General features: G+C 37.8%; 1 long non-coding RNA gene across 1 annotated transcript; it reads left to right on the top strand.

The window, feature by feature from the left end:
- The first annotated feature begins 338 nt into the window (after window positions 1-338).
- Window positions 339-1,572, top strand: LOC125307771. The gene is made up of 4 exons (XR_007195786.1): window positions 339-452; window positions 807-945; window positions 1,255-1,305; window positions 1,461-1,572. It is a non-coding gene; the product is annotated as an uncharacterized LOC125307771 (long non-coding RNA).
- Window positions 1,573-14,798: the final 13,226 nt, after the last annotated feature.

Below are 14,798 nucleotides of genomic sequence, written 5' to 3'. Positions count from 1 at the left end.
GACAAAACTTAGAGCTAACATTAGCTTTTTTTTTGATAGGATGTAGCTGCTAATGTGGTATGTGCTGGAGAGTATTAGAGTGGATGTGTAGAAATTGAAGACACAAGTACTGTGCTTAATTTCATGGAAATGGTATTGCAAGTAATATGTTTTGTTTTTGTGCATTGACATTCTTGCAAAACCATTCACACCCATGCTAAATTATGGAAATGTAAAAGTTGAATTGTATTGAAAAGGACCATGTATGGTCATGTAGTATATTTGAGCACTGAAACCCCCCTTCTTTTTTTTTTTTTTTTACATTTTAGAGAGGGAGGCAACACTCGAAAGCTACATCAAGGACACCAGAGGATGGACCAGAAGACCTGAGATCAAGACGACCCAAGCCCAACCCATAGTATGCTTCACTGACAAATGTTGATGTTGATGCTTCATCATCACATAGACCAAAGGTAATCAAAATTTAATGTTTACTTATGAATATAACTTTTTTGTTAAAGGTCTATTTTCGAATGCAGAACATAACCTTTTGTTTCTGAGAATTTATACATTTGTTTGAATAGTTTTGATCTTTTGAATGACAAGAAATTAGCTTCAAGCTGCTGGGGGCACAAAGTGAACTGAAAATATACCTTTCCAACCAGATCTTTCTATGATGGTTGGTACAGCTTCCCTACAGTCTCAGATAGCAGTCTCAGATGGGAGACACTTCACGAGTGGGAATATCCCAGGACATTACATAATACGCGAGTATACCCTTTACCAACGCCACTCTCATTCATGCTGTATATTCTGTTCACTTGCAGGTTTCAGAGAATGCTGGTAGAGCTCTCTATGAGTGTGAGCTTTTGGAGATAACCAAGAACTGACAACCACCTAAAGAAGAGGTGGCGATAATGGCTCTCCAAGAGGAGGTTGTGAGTCTGAAGGCTTTTATTCAACAAGGTTTGTAGAGTGTTTTCATACAGATGTGAACTTTTACATAAAAATGTACATGTTTAACTTTAATGAAATAGCAGCTTCTTGGTTGTACAAGTTTAGTAAAAATTTGAGGATGAAACTAACTTTTGCTTTCAGTGTGTATCTGTGTGCTTCTCTCTTCTGCGTATATGATATACTAGTTGTGTTGTCTCATTTAAAAGTGTTAGGCTGTCTGTGTGGACTGCTTCACATTTTCGCCTCACCATCATAGATCTTTTCTGTGTTAGTAAACTGTAACTATTTGAGGTCCTAATTGATTGTGCTATTTTTTAGGAGGTACTTAGAGGGAATGCCTGGACCCTGAAAGGACTAAGACGATAATTGGTGAGTTTATTTTATTTGTATGTCTTTCTCTCCAACTCACTTTGTATTTATCTCCAATTATCGTGATAACACAACAGTGTTTCTGCACTTTACCATCTGTATTTGTGTCACTAATATTTTGCGTGTTCTATTTGTATATGTTCTGTTTTATTCAGAGACCACCCTGAAGCAGTTCCCAGGCCAGACACTCACTCCAGATTGCTGGGCCAGGCAAGAAATGCCAAAGTGACAGAACTGAGGTTCCATAACAAAAACAAAGATTTTCAATAAAATAGAATAAAAGATAACAGAAGTGTTGTGTGTTTCTTCCTCTTTATACTGATACTATGGTTGATTTTAAGTAAACACAATAGTGAAATATTTATTGATCAATGCAGAAAATATCAAACCATAGTAGAATATGAAATATATTATAGAAATATATGTCTGAAATATATAGATAATGTGATCAGAATCTTCATCAAGGGTCATGTGATCATGCTTCTTAGTGTCATATATTTAAATATATTTAATTATATGCATAAAATATAAGAAAGTGGCCAATATTGAATATTTACTTATATTTTTAAATATATTGATAAATACATGGAAATATATGTATTTAACATAGATGTAAATATATTTATTCAACATAGATGTGCTTATACTGGAATATGTTCAAGCTGCATATATGTGAATATATTATTTTTCTGTATGGGATAAGACTCAGCTCAATTTGCGCCAGTTCTCATTAATATTCAAGGAGCTAAGCTGCTTGACTCTGATTGGCTAACAGCTAGTAGGTTTCATCCATAACATGACAGCCATTATCAACTAATTTTAGCTTCATGGCATGTTAGCTTGGCTAGCTAGTGCTAGCATTATCCAAATGTGCATAAATAAAACCTGCTAGGCTAGCGAGTTCATTAAACCTGTATAACATAGCACTTCCTTGAGTTCACAATTACGTTTTACTTACAGGCACTGGTCGTAGACTGCGGTGGTAGCCTGCTCCAGGCTTCAACAGCAACCTTTTTGCAAAGCCTGTGGCATTGTTCCAAAAAATAAACTGAAGCCATTTGATCCTCAAGTCTGGGTTCTTGGGCAAAATGCATTGTTGAAGTTCTATTTGAACTATTCTATTAGAACTGACACTTATGCACTTTTCTTATTGTACTCTAACTTTTAAATTGTTCTAGAATTGTTGGGAAAACTGTTTTTAAAAAGCTTTAAACTGTTTACCATGTTTTAAGTTGCTTTGGCTAAAAAGCGCCAGTCAAATGTAATATAATGTAATGTAACCATTTCAGTGCAGTCTAGGAGGGACAGAAATGCCTTAACAAAGCAAGCAGCAACCCTCTTCTGGGGACTAAGCTAAAGTATCAATTTTGTAAGTTAATGTCTGAAAGAACTGTAAGCTCAAATTCAAATTACACTTAGGCCTAGACATGATTTTAAAACAGTACCATTGCAGTTTTTGTAGCTGTAGCTTTTGAACGGGTATCCCTTTTCACTACATTTACATTAGCTGCCTGATACGTGAAGAGAACAAGAAATGGAGAAACATCAACACGATGCCTTGGTAACGTTATTAGGTTGGATTTTGTAGTTACTGCAAACACCCTCGTTTCTATGACATTGAGTTCTGTCAAAGTGGACAGTGTTGTAGTCGAGTCACTAAACCTCGAGTCCGAGTCCAGTCTCGAGTCCCTAGTGTTTTAGTCCGAGTCAAATCCAAGTAATTATGACCGCCGCGCAGCGAAGCGGCGGTCATATAGGTTTAGTCAGATTTTTAAAATTTATTTATTTATTTATTTTCTTTTTCGCATGTCCAAATTTCCGTCAAGGATTCCCGGGACACTGAAAGACCGGGGTAGACGAAACTTGGTGGGCATGTAACCCCATATGGATAGCATGGAACCATCGTTTTTCGTTTTGATCTGTAGCCCCCCCGCTGGACTGCACCCCCCGAAAGGAGGGTAGGGCAGACACAGTTTTCTGTGAATATCTCGAGAACCGTAAGGTTTAGGAGGACCATTTTTTTTGTATGTTGATCTCAAGGGGCCATGTCAACCCATTCCATAACCACTCATTTCATGTATAGCGCCACCTAGTTAAACACAAAAAGTAAAAAATGAGGTGTTGTAATCGCAGGTATCTGTGACCTAACATAGTCAAAACTGCACGAAATTGGAAGTGTAGGATCATTATGACACCCTCTGAATGCACGCCAAGTTTCGTGGAATTCCGTTAATGGGGGGCCACACAATAAATTAATTTATGTTACTATACACCAACTGGCCTGTAGGTGGCCGGAGACAGTTTTCTGTGAATATCTCGAGAACCGTAGGGCCTAGGAGGTCCACCTTTTTTTGTATGTTGGTCTTAAGGGGCATGTTAACCCATCCCATTACCACTTATTTCATGTATAGCGCCACCTAGTTAAAAAAAAAAATAAAAAAGCAAAAATTAGATGTTTTCATCACAATATCTCTGGCTGACATGGTCAAAACTGCACGAAATTGAAAGTGTAGGATCATTATGACACCCTCTGAATGCATGCCAAGTTTTGTGAACTTTCGTTCATGGGGGGCCTTACAATAAAATAATTTATGTGTACATTTAGTGACCGTACACCAACAAGAATTCCCGGGACACTGAAAGACCGGGGTACACGAAACTTGGTGGGCATGTAACCCCACATGGATAGCATGGAACCATCGTTTTTTGTTTTGATCTGTAGCCCCCCCGCTGTACTGGACCCACCGAAAGGAGGGTAGGGCAGACACAGTTTTCTGTGAATATCTTGAGAACCGTAGGGCCTAGGATGACCAATTTTTTCCGTATGTTTGCCTCCAGGGGTCATGTTAACCCATTCCATGTGCACACATGTGCATAAACAGATACACACGCACACACATACATTCACAGTTATCATACGTATGACACATACTCACACAGTAGACATATGTATGCATGCATGCACATGCACAAACACACATACGCAGGCAAACACACAAGCACGCACACACACACACACACACACACACACACACACACACACACACACACACACACACACATAAACATGTATACGCACATATGCACACAATTCAAGAATTTCTCAGAATTATGAACAGGCAAGATGGGGGTGGGTTTGTATAAAATGAATTTTACATGTGAAATCTATGAACTAATCATGTTTTGGTACTTGTTGTCTAGCAGATACCAGTGAGAATTGAGTGTGGATAATGCAATTTAGTGAGACAGTTAGAATCATATAGGCCTTTCAGCGTGATTTATTTTTGTGGAAAAAATGTGCTGGACTGGGTGGTGGTCATATTTTGTACCGCTCTGCGGTACATCTAGTTTTTTTTTTTTATCCGAGTCTATTCCGAGTCCAGTCCCTACTGGACGAATCACTTCCTCTTTCTCTTTTGAACTCACTAAAAATCTCCGCCTCGTCATATAAATCTCCGTTTGTACCTCTTTAGACGCAAACAAACAAACGGAGTTTTCCCAAAAAAACGAGTTTTTAAAAAAACTGTTTGCGGGGGGACAAAACCTCCGTTTGCGTCTAAATGACAGGGTCAAACGCAGAAAAACATCACCGGTTGCATCGTTTTCGTTGTCGTCTAAACAGGGCCTTAACATATCTCCTTTAGACTAATTGTGCACTTTATGCTGCCTTTCGGTTATTGGTAGACTTGCACATGCACACAAGTGCTTCTACTACCTGGGTGCAAAGAGACGCAGTAAAATTGGATCAGGAGTGAAAGGAGTGAAACTTGACATGATCCCATGTCATGAATCAGTGTTGCATTTGGATTGCATGTTTGAGAAAATGGCTTTACCCCTGTCCAAATAGCCTAATATAAGAATGATAGCATTATGTTGTCTTGCCCCATTTACATCATTGTTTTTGATTGCCAACATGGCGAATTATGCTCATAGGGTTCTTCTGATATCTTCAGAAACAACGGCCATGACTAGAAAGCATGATCACTTGCTATCTTACTGAAAGTTGAACTTTCTTTCCTGCACCCATACCCTGAAGAGGCCTTATAGCTGTCCACACTGACCAAAGAGAATTAAAGACTCTCACAAATATTGTATTCTTGATGTTGATTAATGTGATGCATACAATTCAATAGATTCTGTCTGTAAGTGTTTCTGTCATTCAGAAAATAGTTCTGAAATTAATTCCAAACGATTGGAATTCTGTTTGCTGATTGTGTCCGCAAGCAAACGAATTTCAACAAGAATAGATTGTCATTGATGACAGTATCATGAAAATGAAATGACAGTGACCGTTTGGAGGAAATAACATCTTGATAACCTACATGATAAATGTAACAATACAAGTTATGGTCATTTTAGATTAAAACAAAATTTGCTATATGGTGTTACAATATTACAATACTTATTGCACTATTGCTTTCAGGGATTAAGTCTAGTTTGGCCGTATTTTGAAAAAAGGAAAAAAGGGAATTCACCAGTGACTTGTTGTGTCAAACTGAAAGCACTGCATGGCTTTTTTGGCAAACCCGTCTCACAAAAACAAAACAAAACAAAAAAACTCAAATGCTTTTCGGAAATGTTTTGGTCCTTTTTGGAGCTACACTTGGAGAACGGAAAGTGAGATGAAGGAGGAGTGGAAGAAACAAGGTCGGCGTAGGGCGCTCTTGTGTTGTGTTGCCTCTGTAAAACTGACCCAGTGGCAGTGGAGTTTGGTTGAGAGGGTGGTGGGGTGCTGTGGGGGTGGTATTGGAAAGGAGCAAATGCCACCCACCGAGACGGCGGGAGTGGGGGTGGGGAAACGCTCTCAGAGGAAACAGTTGTGCTGCGAGGCCTCACACAGAGCTGCTGGGCCACCCAGTTGCCGGCAGATTTGTTTATTTTTATCCTTTGGGGAAAATTGTTCAGTGCAAACTGTTTATTAGGCCTTTGATTTGACATGTGTCAGCTTTTGGTCGCCCGGCGAGTGTGCGTGGGGGCCGGAGCCTGTGTACAGAAGAGGTTAATGCCAACAGAGGGGAACAGAGGCTTGAAACAGGAAGGATTGTTGTCATGAGCCCCGAATGCTGCAGGCGTGAAAGAATCAGTGTGACGTCAATGTGAAGTAGACCCCACTCAGTTAGTGGAAATAAAGCAGGCAATGTAAGATGTTTTAAATGCAGGCTGATATTATACCATTACATTGATGCTATGGAAAACATTTAAAACTTAAACTTTAAAACATTTCTTGAAAGACACTTGTGGTTTCATGCTTGATAGTAACTTGGCATCCACAGCCGTGTGAACTAAGAGAATTCCCACAGCAAGGGCAAACAAATAATAAAGTGAGTTAAATGAACAACAGATTTCCGATTAGTTTTTGTTTAGCCAGCACACATTTTATTTGTAAAGAACCTCACGGGCGTTGGTGTGAAAGAATGGACCGGATGAGAAACAGGTCACCAGACTAAATTGTAGTGGTGAAAGAATTTCAGCCAATATTTAGACATCTTGTGCCATAGTTGAAATGGCAATACATGCACAGTGTGGCACAAAAAATACTTGATTCAAAGAGGTAAAGGGTTGGTATGATATGCAGCGGGCACTAACACCGACCAATAACAGTGCCTTCAACCTGAATGGACAAGACAGGGTTATTTGATTGTTAGGTCTGACGTCACGGGCCCAACAGCTTTTTCGTCAAAAAAACGTTGACTAGTGCAGCCAGCCAGTTTTTGCAACTTGTAAAGCTTGTCACCATCACCTCCGTTTTAGTGAGGGTAAAACAAAATCGCTTAACTTTAACAGAATAATTACTGTAGCTGTGCAACCAGATGATACAATCAAGGATTACGTCCAGGCTTTTATTAGGTTGAGGCAACAAGTGAGTAGTACTGTAGGATGACAATTTTCTTAAAGGCTACACTGAATAGTGGGAAAAAATGGTTTATTTAAGTATAAGTATTTAAGTAAGTATAAGTATATATACTCTTTTGATCCCGCGAGGGAAATTTGGTCTCTGCATTTATCCAAATCCGTGAATTAGTGAAACACACACAGCACACAGTGTACACACAGTGAGGTGAAGCACACACTAATCCTGGCTGCCTGCAACAACAGTGGCGCTCAGGGAGCAGTGAGGGGTTAGGTGCCTTGCTCAAGGGCACTTCAGCCTGCCTACTGGTCGGGGTTCAAACCAGCAACCCTCCGGTTACAGGTCCGAAGTGCTAACCAGTAGGCCACGGCTGCCCATTCGACTGTATATGGAGAAAAATGAGCCGCTCTGAAAGCCGTTGGACCTGGAAAGAGATGTGTTACAGTGTTTCCCACAGAATTGGATTCAATTTGTGGCGGTAGCTGACTTGGACAGGGGGGGGGGGTCACTTTAAGACGTTCCTGAGTAGCCTAACACAGTTAAAACGCTGCTGATGTGTGGATGCAATTCATAACGTTTTTTACATAGTAGTTAAAATAAAGGTTTGTACTTCTCCTTGGGACAAGCACTTTTGGATTTTGGAAAAAAAACTTTTCCATTTACATCGGGATTTTGCAAACATTCAGTGTCAGAGTCAATAAAATGAGCCCTTCAATGAAATTGACAAGCAGCTGTAAGTAGGCTAAGCATGCTAAATTCGACATCCAAACAGTATTCTAACGTTAGCTTTGAGATACTGCTTGATTGCATAACTTAACTTAGTTTAGTCTCTTCAATGTAGCCTACTATGTTGTGATAAGACCTTAGCAGAGTTAACTTCAATGCAGCAGTTTTGAACAAATTTGCGCAGCATGGTCACGATGCTAAGTGGATTTAATAGCAATTTAGCCAGATGTCTTCTATGCAACAACAATCCTTCAACAATCGTGAATATTTTGTTAAATGCACGTGCAGAGGAGGGGCAGTGGGCTACGAGAGAAACATTTGTTTTTTTCAAGATCAGTAAAGCCCATATCATAAATGTGTCTATTCTGGAGAATTTGTTTAGGCCTGAAATATAAAATATCCAGACATGTTTAAATCTAGACTACGTAGCTTATATTTAAACTAATGTAACTTTACTTTTAGCCTGTCAATCTGTGTGTAAAACCATTTAGTGTGTAAGACAATATTATATCATATGTCCCAGCCTATAGCTATAGCAACTGGATGGATTTAGATTATTAAATTGAATATATATGTTAACTACATGTTAACTACGCTCCCAGTCTTTTTCAGTTGTCATCTGACCGAGAAACCTAGTCCTACACACTATACCAGCGTAGCGGCTTGGAATTAGGCCTGACGTATGTGGATGAGGGTGTGTGCGTGTCAGATTTGGAGAGTTCAGTGAAAGGACATTTACGTGGCCCTCATTGCCCAGTGACTGACTCTATCTACATGAGCAAAGACCAGCTCAAGTTTTGGGTTGCACAGTTAGTTCAAGTTTTCTTTGAGGCTGTGATGGTGAGCATGTTTCAATGATTCCCCAAAGCCCCTGACTGGATTAACCCAAAAGAGACAACCTAAACTAATTGTGAGCCATGAATGCCAGGACAGGTGTGCTTTTACCTTAGCCACAGCAGGTAGTGACATCAGCCATGTGAGTCAATGCTTTCCTGCCTACCATGTCACCTAAACTAACTGAACATACTGTAAATATTACAAACCCCAGTCTGGCAATGGAGCCTGGAGTATTGTGAGCTGCTCAAACCGAACCCCTTCATCTTAATCATGAGTGCAATTGACGTGTGTAAGAAGCTATGTGGATAAACGCAGCTTGCCAACCCAAGGGTACATCCATAGACCAAGGGCTGTGATGCTCAGCTTACCAGGAAGTATGGGAGAACTGAGCTTTACCTTGATCACATGTCATACAGTTAAATCTCAGAGTGCAAAACAAGATTCAGTCCAGTCATCGCCACTAGGGGGCAGTGAAAGCAGTGCTCAATAATTAGTTCATTGTGGAAGATTAACTGAAATAAATTGACAACAATATGACCCTTTTATTTTTGAGCAAAGACAATGTAAATGTGCCTGTCAGCCACACCAGGCACAGGGGCATATCTCTTACTGGAATTGTGATGAATAGTATTGTTGTTTTGGTGTTGAAATGGTTGAAGTATCAAATGAAGTAGAATCTATCATTAATATAATGTGTAGGAAGACGCCAGCATAATTTTCCTCTCTACTCATCCAGTCACAAGTAGGCTGAGACTCCCCGTGCCGCCAGGGATGCTTCAGGCCAAGGTGGCTGGCTGAAAGTACTGTCAAATGAAGCACTCCGTTTTCTTCTGCAACTCAAGTGTGTCCATGTGACGACCAACACTAATATTTGGCTGGAAATGAAGACAGTATAAAAATTCAGTGTCAAGGAATACCATGGCAGCATGTCAATTATAATGAAGCATGGCACTGTGGGTGAAATTCTTTATGTAAATAAAATGCAGTTGCCAACTTGTACATTCACACCAACAACACATTTATTATGACATTTTCATACCACGGAGAATCATATGAATTTGCTATTTTGAGTTGCTATGGCTGATGGATGGCTGGTGAAAGAGTATTTAAACAGCTGCCACATGGATGTGTCTTTCACATCCCAAATAAACACCTATCCAGCGACATTATATGGAAAGAATACACAGTTGCTTGCACAGTCAGGAGAGAAAGGACTTTTTCCGTTCTGAACGTGAAATTATAACCAAATCAATCAATGGTTTAACTTGGCAATTTTCGTATTGAATACAACACTGAAAATGTCAAATGATCTGATTGTACTGTAGTGGTTATTACTACAGATACCACATTTCTGTTCAGTAACAGAATATTTAGATGTCGAAGCTCTACCTTACTTGAAAGATCAATTATAAACTAGAAAAGCATTTCCTGAAGGAAATACAGTGCATGAAAATGCAAAAATATGATGTAAAATATCATACAGAATAAAAACAAACTATATTGGTTGCTAGGTAGATGAGGTTTAATATAGTTGGAATGACTGGTTAAACGGTTAAATAGGTGGATAATTTAAATGGTTAAATTATTTAGGTAGATAAATGACAATAACTGACAGTTGGAATGGCTCTAATGTTTGCTAGCAGTTTTGCTAACTATGTTATCAAAGATAATAATGTTAACCAAGTTACTTAACTTAGCTAATGTTTTCATTTTTAGTAGTTATGCTAACATGCTAACTATGTTAACCATGTGACTTAGCTAACCTAGCTAATCATTTTTAGTAGGTATGTTAACTATTTTAACTAGCATGCTAACTATGTTAACCATGTTACTTAGCTAACTTAGCTAATATTTTTTAGCAGTTATGCTAACTAACATGTTAGCATGCTAACTACGCTAACCATGTTACTTAGCTAACTTAGCTAATCATTTTAGCAGTTATGCAAACTATGCTAACCATGTTACTTAGCTAACTTAACTAATCATTTTTAGCAGTTATGCTAACTATGCTAACTAACATGCTAACCATGTTACTTAGCTAACTTAGCTAATCATTTTTAGTAGGTATGTTAACTATTTTAACTAGCATGCTAACTATGTTAACCATGCTAACTAGCTACAGTGGGTAGGAGTGATAGTTGATGACAAGTAACAGTTACAATGGCTGAACAGTTAAAAAGTTCAGTAGTTTGAAGGGTTAAATTGTTTTACAGTGAAATATTGTAGTGAGGACTTTTATTTTGAAACAGTGTTTGGCAGAGGAAGCAGTTGAACAGGATATGTAGTCTTAATAGGGCCAGTTTGTATGCTTAAAGCCTGAGACTGGCAGTTGATGCAGGTGGCCTAACACCTGCCATAGGATTCTAATTGCTTAACGGCTCTATTGTGATGTCATCAGCCCATGTTAAGTCTATGGGGAAATTTTTGAGTAGTTTTTTAATTAATAGTTTAAAAAGTATAAAAGTTACAAAGATGAAAAATACATAGCCCACATGTCCTAAGTAAGACCTACGTAACATAGTTTGAATGAAGTTTCTACGTTAAACGGTTGAAGCTGCATTAACTGCGTTAGAAGAAGAAGAAGAAGAAGAAGAAGAAGAAAATGCCTAGGAAGAACAGTACAGTGCATTTTCATGCACTGTAATGATGATGTAAATTACAAATGTACCTAGCTAAAGTACCTACCTAATTTGTCCTCACATATTAGATGGCTTATGATATAGGCAACAGTTTAAGAAATACTGTAGGCTTAAAATAAATAAATTAAAAGGACTAAACAGTTCAGGAATGTCAGTAGCATCATTGCATATTTTGTTAAATGTACCTGTAGGTGTTTCACTGTCTTTTGAATAATGCTTGTATCTTGAATGATGTTGGACAACAGTTCCTCTTACGACTAAAACAGCCACATTATTATTATTATTATATAAACGACTAAACGATTAAACAATAAATGAATAAACGACTAAAGTAGTCACACAGTTCATAGTGTTAATGATGATTTCAAATGTTTGGGGGGGGGGGGTCTTGATTAATTTGAAAGACCCTGAATGATTACTAAATGTTAGACTACCGGTATACAATTCACAAATGTCAAGAGAGAAAAGTGAGTGTCCAATTCTTTGCTAAAGTATACAGTAAGCCAATATATAATAGTCTAAGTGTTTTATTAGCCATCCGCATGCATATGTGTAGTTCAAACTGTAATATTTTGCGATCTTCCATAGTCCTATGATTTTCATTGTTGTAGTTTCTGTTGCAATGCCTGTTGGTTTGTCTCCTTAGATGACATTCAAACCACCCACAGATGTCATGTTGTTAATAATCAGTTGCTGGGGCTTAGCAGCTTTGAGGAAGTGTTAACATTAGCAAATAGGAATGTAAATTGCCTGGGAGAGATGAATTCCCTCTGTGATGATATCCAACTGCAGTAGCCCCTTGGTTAATATTGGTATAATTTATTTGATGCATTTTGAATTGGGGGTGATTTGGGTCAGTGGTCACCAGTTGCCTCCAGCTGGGTCAGTTCTTTCCTTCCTTGTTACCATGGAGAGCAAGTCTAGATGACATCTTTATGTAGAGAATTCTCTACGAAAACTCATTATTAACTAAATGGTGAGAGAGTCACATGTTGTACACAAGTTTCACAACTAGAGACTGCAAGTAACTGGTTCTTTTCGTGCGATAATCTAAACCAAAATAACCAAAAGATTGGATTCAACACCATGGTCTCAGATTGGTCTTAATACATTTTTCCCAATTGCCTTAAAAACCTAAACCTATTAGACTCGTACATATGATATGACCTTCAGTGTGTACATTTTCAGTGGAAATGTGGTTTCATTGAGAAAGGAGAGAATATATTTTAAAAAGTGATGCACATAATATACTGGCATTCGCTGCAATTTTGTGTCTTCCCATAATTGGAAAGGCATATCTCTGCAACAAAATAAGATATCAGACTGGCATTTTCTTATGATAGTCATAAGGCATTGGATGCTGTTTGGACAAAAAATATAAAAAATCTTATAAAAGATCTTGTTATAGCTGACATATGTAAGTCACTTTGGTCAAGAAGTGTCTGCTAAATGTAATGTAATGTAATGTAATGTAATTATTGTATACTGATATTGTATGTAATGTTTTCTTTATTGATGCAGATATGATCTGTAGTGTAAACCTGCAGGGAATTTGAATATAATAATTATAATAATATAATAAAATTTATTTATATAGCACTTTTCAAGCACAAAGCACAAAGTGCTCTACAGACAAACAAACAAACAAAACAAAGCAAAAAAAACAAAACAATAGTAATGATAACAACAATAATAATAATAATAGTAATAATAATAATAATAATAATTAAATAGTAAACTACCAAACTACAAACTATCAAACACAAACTTAACTAAATATATATAAAAAAGAAAATAGGAAAAGTATACAGTATAGTACCCAAGACAAAATAAACAAACAGAAATTATAATAATGATCATAAATTAGCAGAGACATGAGTGGAATCATTCACTATTTTATATAAGTGGGTCTTTAGACTAGATTTGAAAACGGCCACTGATGGTGCAGATTTGGATGTTATAAGGGAGGCTGTTCCAAAGCTTGGGTGCTCTAACTGCAAATGATCGGTCACCCCTAGTTGACAGTTTACTTTCTGGAACAACTAAAAGTCCCAGGCTGGAGGATCTGAGGGGCCGAGCCGGACAGTAGGGGGTTAATAAATCTTTTAAATAGTCAGGTGCCAAACCATGTAATGCTTTATAGGTTATAAGGAGGATTTTAAAAGCAATCCTAAAACTCACTGGCAACCAGTGAAGATTGGCCAGAACTGGGGTGATGTGTTCCCTAAATTTAGACTTTGTCAAAAGTCTGGCTGCTGAATTCTGAACAGTCTGTAAACGAGAGATGGAATGACGATTTAAACAGGTGAATAAGGCGTTGCAGTAATCAAGTGTAGATGAGACAAATGCATGTATAATTGTACATGCAATGTATATCTCTGTCCTTTAAAGAAAGCATTGATCTGATTTTGGAAATGTTTATCAGTTGATAATAACAGGACCGCACAAGGAGTTTTACATGTTGGTCAAATTTTAAATCTGTGTCAAATAAAACCCCTAAGTTTCTATGTGTATATATATATATATATATATTCAATACCAAGTGTTTTTCTAGTTTCAATATATTCAATACCAAGTGTTTTTCTAGTTTCAATATATTCAATACCAAGTGTTTTTTCTAGTTTCTGCTTTAAAGCAACTCTCCACTAGGTGGCAATATAATACAGCCGTGAATGTGGTAAAGATTGTGTCTGTCTAGAGCAGAGGTCTCCAACCTTTTTTCCTCCGAGAGCTACTTTGACAAAATGGACATGACCGAGAGCTTTTATGTTAGTAGTAGCATGCCATGTATTCACACAGCTGATATCCACCCAAAACCGCTGAATAAGATTGTATGCTTTTTAAAGGTTCCTTTCAACTCATTTACCTTCTCTATTTGTAGACTGTGAATTTTAGCATGTTTCCCAAGTGATTGGGTTATCAGATTTATGAACATCTTCCTCAAACCTTTTGGAGAGCTACTTAGAAACAGGTGGGGAGCTAGTGGTAGCTCGCGAGCTATACCTGTTGGACACCCCTGGTCTGCTTCATTTAGCAAAACTCTTGATAATGGAACTGATTTTTTTACCCTGTACTGTCCCTTATGCATCAAAATTACATTCAAACAGCAATCTTTTTTTTAGCAACTGGTCACCTCAACTGAAGTGGAAAATTACTTCATATTTAACTGTCCAAAAAGTAACAAAGTTGGTTATTCTGTGAAAAATAAGTGTAGAGATTACTTATCAAGCCATAGTATTGGCTGAGTCCAAAGCATATGTGTGAAACGTGACTTGCAAAGGATTTTTTCATTTTCTTTTTTCATTCTTTACTCTTTTTTTACTCTCTGTTATAATTAACTAATTAAGGGCACTTCCTGGCAAAGCTATGTGGTATACTGCACAGCTCTGATATACTGATAGTCTGCACCATAACAAATTAGGAAGTGTGGAACTACAAAT

Source organism: Alosa alosa, chromosome 1 (assembly GCF_017589495.1).
Source record: "Alosa alosa isolate M-15738 ecotype Scorff River chromosome 1, AALO_Geno_1.1, whole genome shotgun sequence".
Lineage (NCBI taxonomy): Eukaryota > Metazoa > Chordata > Actinopteri > Clupeiformes > Clupeidae > Alosa > Alosa alosa.
The sequence above is the reverse complement of the archived record's forward strand: the minus strand, read 5'-3'. Positions and strand labels throughout refer to the sequence as shown.